Source organism: Rhinopithecus bieti, unplaced genomic scaffold (assembly GCF_001698545.2).
Source record: "Rhinopithecus bieti isolate Rb0 unplaced genomic scaffold, ASM169854v2 scaffold_10354, whole genome shotgun sequence".
Lineage (NCBI taxonomy): Eukaryota > Metazoa > Chordata > Mammalia > Primates > Cercopithecidae > Rhinopithecus > Rhinopithecus bieti.
Genome location: NW_016806491.1, coordinates 190,292 through 196,812, shown reverse-complemented (window position 1 = coordinate 196,812; position 6,521 = coordinate 190,292). Strand labels below are relative to the sequence as shown.

Here is a 6,521-nt window from a genome sequence, read left to right as displayed (position 1 = left end):
TTTTTTTTTTTTTTTTGAGACAGAGTCTCGCTCTGTCACCCAGGCTGGAGTGCAGTAGCACGATCTCGGCTCACTGCAAGCTCTGCCTTTCGGGTTCATGCCATTCTCCTGCCTCAGCCTCTTGAGCAGCTGGGATTACAGGCGCCCGCCACCACACCTGGCTAATTTTTTGTATTTTTAGTAGAGACAGGGTTTCACTGTGGTCTCGATCTCCTGACCTCATGATCTGCCCGCCTCAGCCTCCCAAAGTGCTAGGATTAGAGGCGTGAGCCACTGTGCCCCACCGTGAAGTTCATATTTTAAAGATACTTAGTATATTTTATTTTAAAATATTTTTAGTGTGAAAGAAATGCACATTGCTTAAGAAAATCTAGAACACACAAGCAAAATAAAGATAATGCTCATAATATGTTGATATGTATAAGCAATCTATTCTGTGTGCATACTGTACCTTTTTTAAAAAAATGAAATATGATCAGACTGCACATACTGTTATATAACTTATCTTCTTCACAATTTATTTAGAACATCTTTTTATGTCACTCAGTATTCCTCAATCCCTCCTTGGCATTTTCATTGTATGGCTGTACCATGGTTATTACCTTCAAAAATTACTATTTTAAGAATATTGTGATGAACATCTTAGCTAAACTTCTGCACACATCCATGGTGGTTCTCTTTGAGTTAATGTTGTAGAAATGCAAATTCTGGGACAAAAGGTGTGTCAATTTGTTAAGAGTTGATATACCTTATTTAAGTCCCCTTAAGAAACGTGTTCTTTCACTAACTGTGTATGAGAGAGCCTGATGTTCCCTATTCCCAACTTCACTGGGTAAATGTTACAAATCCTCATCAATTGTATAGGTGAAAAATTCTATCTCATCATTTTAATTTGCATTTCCTTTGATTGCTGTTGAGATTGAACATTTTTCTTCCATTTTATTGATCATATTTCTTTCTTTGTTGGTCTTACCTTTCTGTTCTTTGCCCATTTTCTATTAGTGTAATTACCTTTATCTCATAAATCTATATAATTTGTAAGAACACTTAATAACTCTTTCTCATATATGGGTAAATACTGCCCCAGCTTGTCTTTTATCTTTTAGAACAGTTCAGAATGTCTTTTGATTGAAAGAAGTTCTGAAGTGTTACAAAGCTAAGTACATTCTCTTCCTTGATAGTTTCTGACACTAGAAATTAATAAGGCCTTCTTTATTCTAAGATCATTTAATTTTTAGTTGTATTTTCTTCCACGTCACTAGTTTAAACCTTGCAATAGCTCTTTAAAGTCTGCCACAAGGAGGACCTGGCCAATGCCTTCAGAAAAATGACTGTTAAGGCTTATTAAATATAGATTGGACATTTGATGAAACAAACCATTGAGGGTGTCCTGGAAAGGAGAGGACAGAGATCTTTTATGTTTATTATTTGCCAATTCCTTATGCTACCTCTAGTAGCTCTGTTAACTTGCTCTTTGAGTATAAGAAGTTTAAAATGAAAAAAGTGTTGACATTAGTTTTATGTTAAAATATTAAACCAGTGGGTATGATGACTCTTCTTACCTTTGCCAGAACGGCAGCTGTCTTAGACAGAAAAGACCTTTGTTATATTCACTAATGTATTTCTTGCAAGCACAGTGCATGGCATATAGTATCCACTTGACAAATATGTGTTGGAGCTGATGTTTTACCAACTAGAGCTATGTATATGCCAGGTTTGGGGTGAGCGAGGCAGGGATAATAAAGTCTGGACTTCACAGCTTCATATGAAGGAGGTGCAATGTAAGAAAAACTCCAAATGAAGGTAGAAACTAAATTTCAGTTTTACTTTTTAGTTCACTGTAGAGATATTGATCTGCGTGTAAACATGAAACTGCCTCAGACCTGGGACAGTAGGATGTGGTGCTGAATACTGGAAAATATTCAGAGAAAAAAAATTCTGCTAGGCAGATCATTAAGCAAAACAGTGCATCCACCCACTGAAAGAGACAAGAGGCACTACTCTACTTCATTTTGATGTTTTGGCATTTGTCCAAAGCAATAAAAATCAGATCCGGCTTGATCTGAACATAACAAGGAAGAAACAGTTCTCAAGAAGATTCTTTTCACGATGGGGAAGGGAGAGGGTCATTTTGTACAACAATGGAAAATCAATTATTTTCAATCAGATGGAGTGTCCTCATAAATTTAAAGCACAGAACAGCATGTGACATGCCTTTATAAAAAACAGCGACCACAAGGGAGACGAGTAAAGGATCATAATCCTAAGGTTGCTACTAAGAAGGAAAGATCTTTCAAGGGGAGAACAACACTTTTCTTGCTAGTGTGTTTTCTGTGAATGTACGCAGTAGTCGGTATGCACTGAATGTGCATCATCCTGCACAATTTGCCTCTACAGAATCCTGTTCAATTGGCTTCCCATTTGGCTATGGTTTTTAAGTGATACACTGAAATCTTTTCTCTATAGCATGATAATGCAGCAGTAACACAAATAAACCCGAAACTGGCAAATATACTATATGTAATATATATTTATACATATTAGCAAGAAAATAACCAAGAAAGTAGTAGAAATACTTTTGACAGAATTTAAAAGTTAAATTTTGGCCAGGTGTGGTGGTTTACACCAAGTGGCTTAATCTCAGCATTTTGGGAGGTTAAGGTGGGAAGATTGCTTGAGTCCAGGAGTTCCAGACAAGCCTGGGGTAACATGGTGAAACCCCATCTCTACAAAATATTCAAAAATTAGCCAGGTGTATTGGCACACACCTGTCGTCCCAGCTACTCAGGAGGCTGAGGTGGGAGGATTGCTTGAGTCTGGGAGGTTAAGCACTACAGCCTGGGTGACAGAGCAAGACCCTGTCTTTCTCTCAAAAAAAAAAAAAAAAAAAAAAAAAAAAAAAAAAAGGTTAAATTGCAATTATGAAGTTTTTGATCAACATAAAGATTGGAAAGTCAGCTCTTGCAAAAAGCTGCGAAGAATGTATGAACATTGGAAGGATGGTCAAGTCTGCATGAGGGTTTGGGAGAATGCATACCCTGGGAAAATATGTGCCCCACAATTTCCTTAATACGTAAGGCTCAGAATTTACAACCATTAATGCCTGTTTACAAATTTAAAAGGTGAATAAATAAATATGAGGCTGTCTACTCTGTGCAAACCCATGAGTCTGTTATCATATTCCACGTACACTGACATATTTCCTGTAGACTGGCCTCCGGGATGACAGCAGATTCATGATGGGCCTTATGCGCAGGAATGCCCTCTGTTTCTGTTTTTAGCCAGCAGTGATATACCAACATGCTAGCTATCCAAAGGCCAGAAGTGCACCCCTTTCTGGTGTTTCCTCAGATCCTGGCACAGATCGGAGCTCAAGAAGGTGAGGAATGAAGGCCCTACCTGGTGGACAGTAACTCATGTGGTATCAGGGTAGTCCTGTTAAATTAGTGCAGCCAACCGCTAATCCCTTTGTGCCATGGGGTTTGGTGATTCTGTATTTTCTAGAGGGATGGTCTGCGATGGATTCAAAAGAGAGCTGTCAATGGCTAACTGCAATCAGCATCACCCTGGCACTTCACAGGAGTAACAAGGACCCTAGAACACCAGGGCCACCCTCCATCCGTACACTTCCCTAACTGAAGTGCCCCATCAGTGAGCTGGGGTTTAGGAAGAAAGGAGAGCATTACAGTGTGTGTCTGAGGAAGAGGAGAGTGCACAATTCGAATGTCTCCAACTTTCTAGGAACAAATCCACTTAGAATGTCAGTCACACCCACAACAATATTTCTAGCACTCCAACTAACACCATAATTGAGGAGGAGTTTCTCTGGTTTTATTTATGCTGAGAAGAGCTGTTTCCTCCCCAGAGAGTGACCTATTCTTTGTCTTATGCCGAGAAAGCCATAAGAAAAATGCTGACCTATGAAGGTGACACATCGTGCTTAATCACTACTTTCAATTAAAGCAATATAAAATAAAGCATGTACTGAGCCACTCAGGCAGAACATAATATCCCAAGCAACAGACACACCTACTGAGACTTGACATTTCTGAGGAGTCTGGTTCCCAGCTGCGTGTGGAGAGTGAATCCACGACATTAGATGTTGGGTTGCTCTGGAGAAACTTAGGGCGGAGCTGTCACAGCAAACTGCATTTGCTGATAACAGATTTCCAAAAAGTTGCCTTAGCTTTTCAATACACCAAACTCCAAATACTAGGAGCCAAAAGAGGTTTGCAGCCATGGATCTCCCCTCCTCCCCACCTCCAGTCATGACCCTGGGGCAGAACACCTGCTTACTTTCCAGTATTCCAACAGCTCACTTCTCAAATGTGGCTTAACGCCAAGTGTTTAAGCTGGGGTGGGGTTGAAGTGGGAAAACTCAGTTCTGGTTTCTTTCTCTTTGGCTAAGCTCAGCCAAATGAAAACTCCTCAGAAACAACTGCTTGTTTTTTCGCTGGTCTCTTCAGATAGGATAAAGCAGCCAGTGTCTCCCATAAAACTTGCATCTAGGGAAATAGGGTAAGTGCACAGAGGGCTTTTTCAGCTTTCTCCAATCCCTGAAGCTTCCCAGGGCCCTTCCTGCCCATGAGAAGGCTGAGTAAATGACCATGAGAAAAGTCACCACTGGAAGAGGGTCCTTTAGTAGAAGAATTTCAACAAGGTAAATGGAATTTCTAAAGTCTAGAGATTCCATATGCTCTTTTGACAACCAAATCATTAAACAGTGCTGTCCAACTCTACCACAATCCATATAATAGGCCCACAATAACACACCTGTTTTCGTAGGCCTTCGGAAAAATCTCTCCCATTTTAAATCCTTTAGTGGCTCATAGGATCTGGCCCTTGCCTCCTTCTCTGGGCTTATATCTGACCACCTTCCACTAGCGCAGTAGTTTTCAACCAAGGGGTAATTCTGTCCCTGTATGGGACATTGGGCAATAATCTGAGGACATTTTTGGTTGTCACAATTAGAGTGAAGGGAAGGGGATGCTACAAAAAATCCTAAAATGCAGAAGACAGTCCCTCACTTCAAAGAGTTACCTGGTCCAAATATCAAGTGTCAAGGCTGAGAAACCCTGCTCCAGTCATACCAAACTCTTTGCTGGTCTCTGAGCACACCAGGCTTTCTCATATGCTTTTGTGCTTAAACACATTCCTCTACCTGGAATGCCTTGCCCTACCTTCCCTGTCCAGGAAATTACCATTTCTCATCCAGGATCCTACTCAAACGTCACCTCCTCTACATTGTCCTTCCCAGATTCCCCGGAGTTGGATGTTCCTTTTTCTGCGCCTCCAGAGCTTCTGGTACATACCTTGTTAGAACACACTCACTATGCTGCCCCAAGATAGTCTGCACATGCTGAAGGCATGTCTCAAGCTGTATTCTTCGTTTATTCCCACAGTGTCCATCTGGTAATAAATCGCCACTCACCAATTTAATCAGGGAATAAATAAAAATGGAAAAGATGCACCCTACACTCTCTTGCAACTATGTCTAAGGGATAATAGTGTCCCCAACATAAAAACAACAGCAGTAAATATGTATCAAGTGCTTGTAATGTGGACAGGCACTATATTAAGCACTGGTACATGTAGTAACTCATTTCATCCTTACAATAATCCTATCAGGTAGGTATTATTATTATCAGCATTTTACAGATGGGGAAATTGAGGAACCAAGAAGTCAGGCCACTTGCCTAGGGTCACTGACACTAGCATCTGGAAAAAGTGATATTTAGTCCCAGGAAATCTAGCCTCAGAGTCTCAATATTCCAATATTCATGCCAAGGCAGTTATGCTAAAACCCAGTATTTCAGCCACTCAGAGGCCCCTGGCAAGTATAAATGACACCTCCAGAGGACTATGCAGTCAGAGTAGCCACTAGCACCTGTGACCCAGCTTGTGGGGGATCACATGACTCTTCAACTCTGAAACGCTTCTGGCAGGAGAAGCAACCTCTTCACATTGTGGAAAGACATATGCATTCCAGAAAATCATGGTACCATAAAGGAAATACAAGTGCTGATTCCTCAAAGTACCTCTTACCTTGTTCATGCTGCAGGGATGGGAGCAAGGGATCAGACATGTCACAATGCGAGGCAGCTCTTGAAGATTCTCCTCATTCCTGGAGCCCTCACTTTCTGAAGCAGACAGCTGCACTGTGAATATAAACAAAGAAGAAATCCATCAGCTGGTGCCCAGGAAGGCACAGAGCACTGCCATGTCCAGTGCCTTGCTGCCATGATGGCAATGATCCAAGTCTGCACTGTCCAACATGGTAGCCACTAGTCAGATGTGGCTATTACTGAGCACTTGAAAAGCAGCTAGTGCAAATGGGGGCTGCCAGGACTCAACAGCTAGAACTTCCACATATTTCCTAGGAGGGCAGTGTACCATAAGGGAATTCAGGAGGTCAGCTTTCCACGGGCCAAATGAACTAAACAGTTCAATTCCCCCCAAACAGAAAATAGTCCACCATATTTTATTCATGCTATTTATTCTTTTTTTTTTTTTTTTTTTTT

At 41.0% G+C, this 6,521-nt stretch overlaps 1 protein-coding gene across 3 annotated transcripts in view; it reads right to left on the bottom strand.

Annotated features, from left to right (window-relative positions):
- Nucleotides 1-6,521, bottom strand: part of BACH2 (BACH transcriptional regulator 2) — a 385,872-nt gene that overhangs the window by 280,018 nt on the left and 99,333 nt on the right. For 2 of the 3 annotated variants that reach the window (XM_017876778.1, XM_017876779.1), the window contains exon 2: nucleotides 6,046-6,158. The gene's annotated coding sequence lies outside the window, so the exon portion shown is untranslated. The remainder of the gene's footprint in view (nucleotides 1-6,045; nucleotides 6,159-6,521) is intronic. The other variant, XM_017876780.1, reaches the window with a different exon arrangement.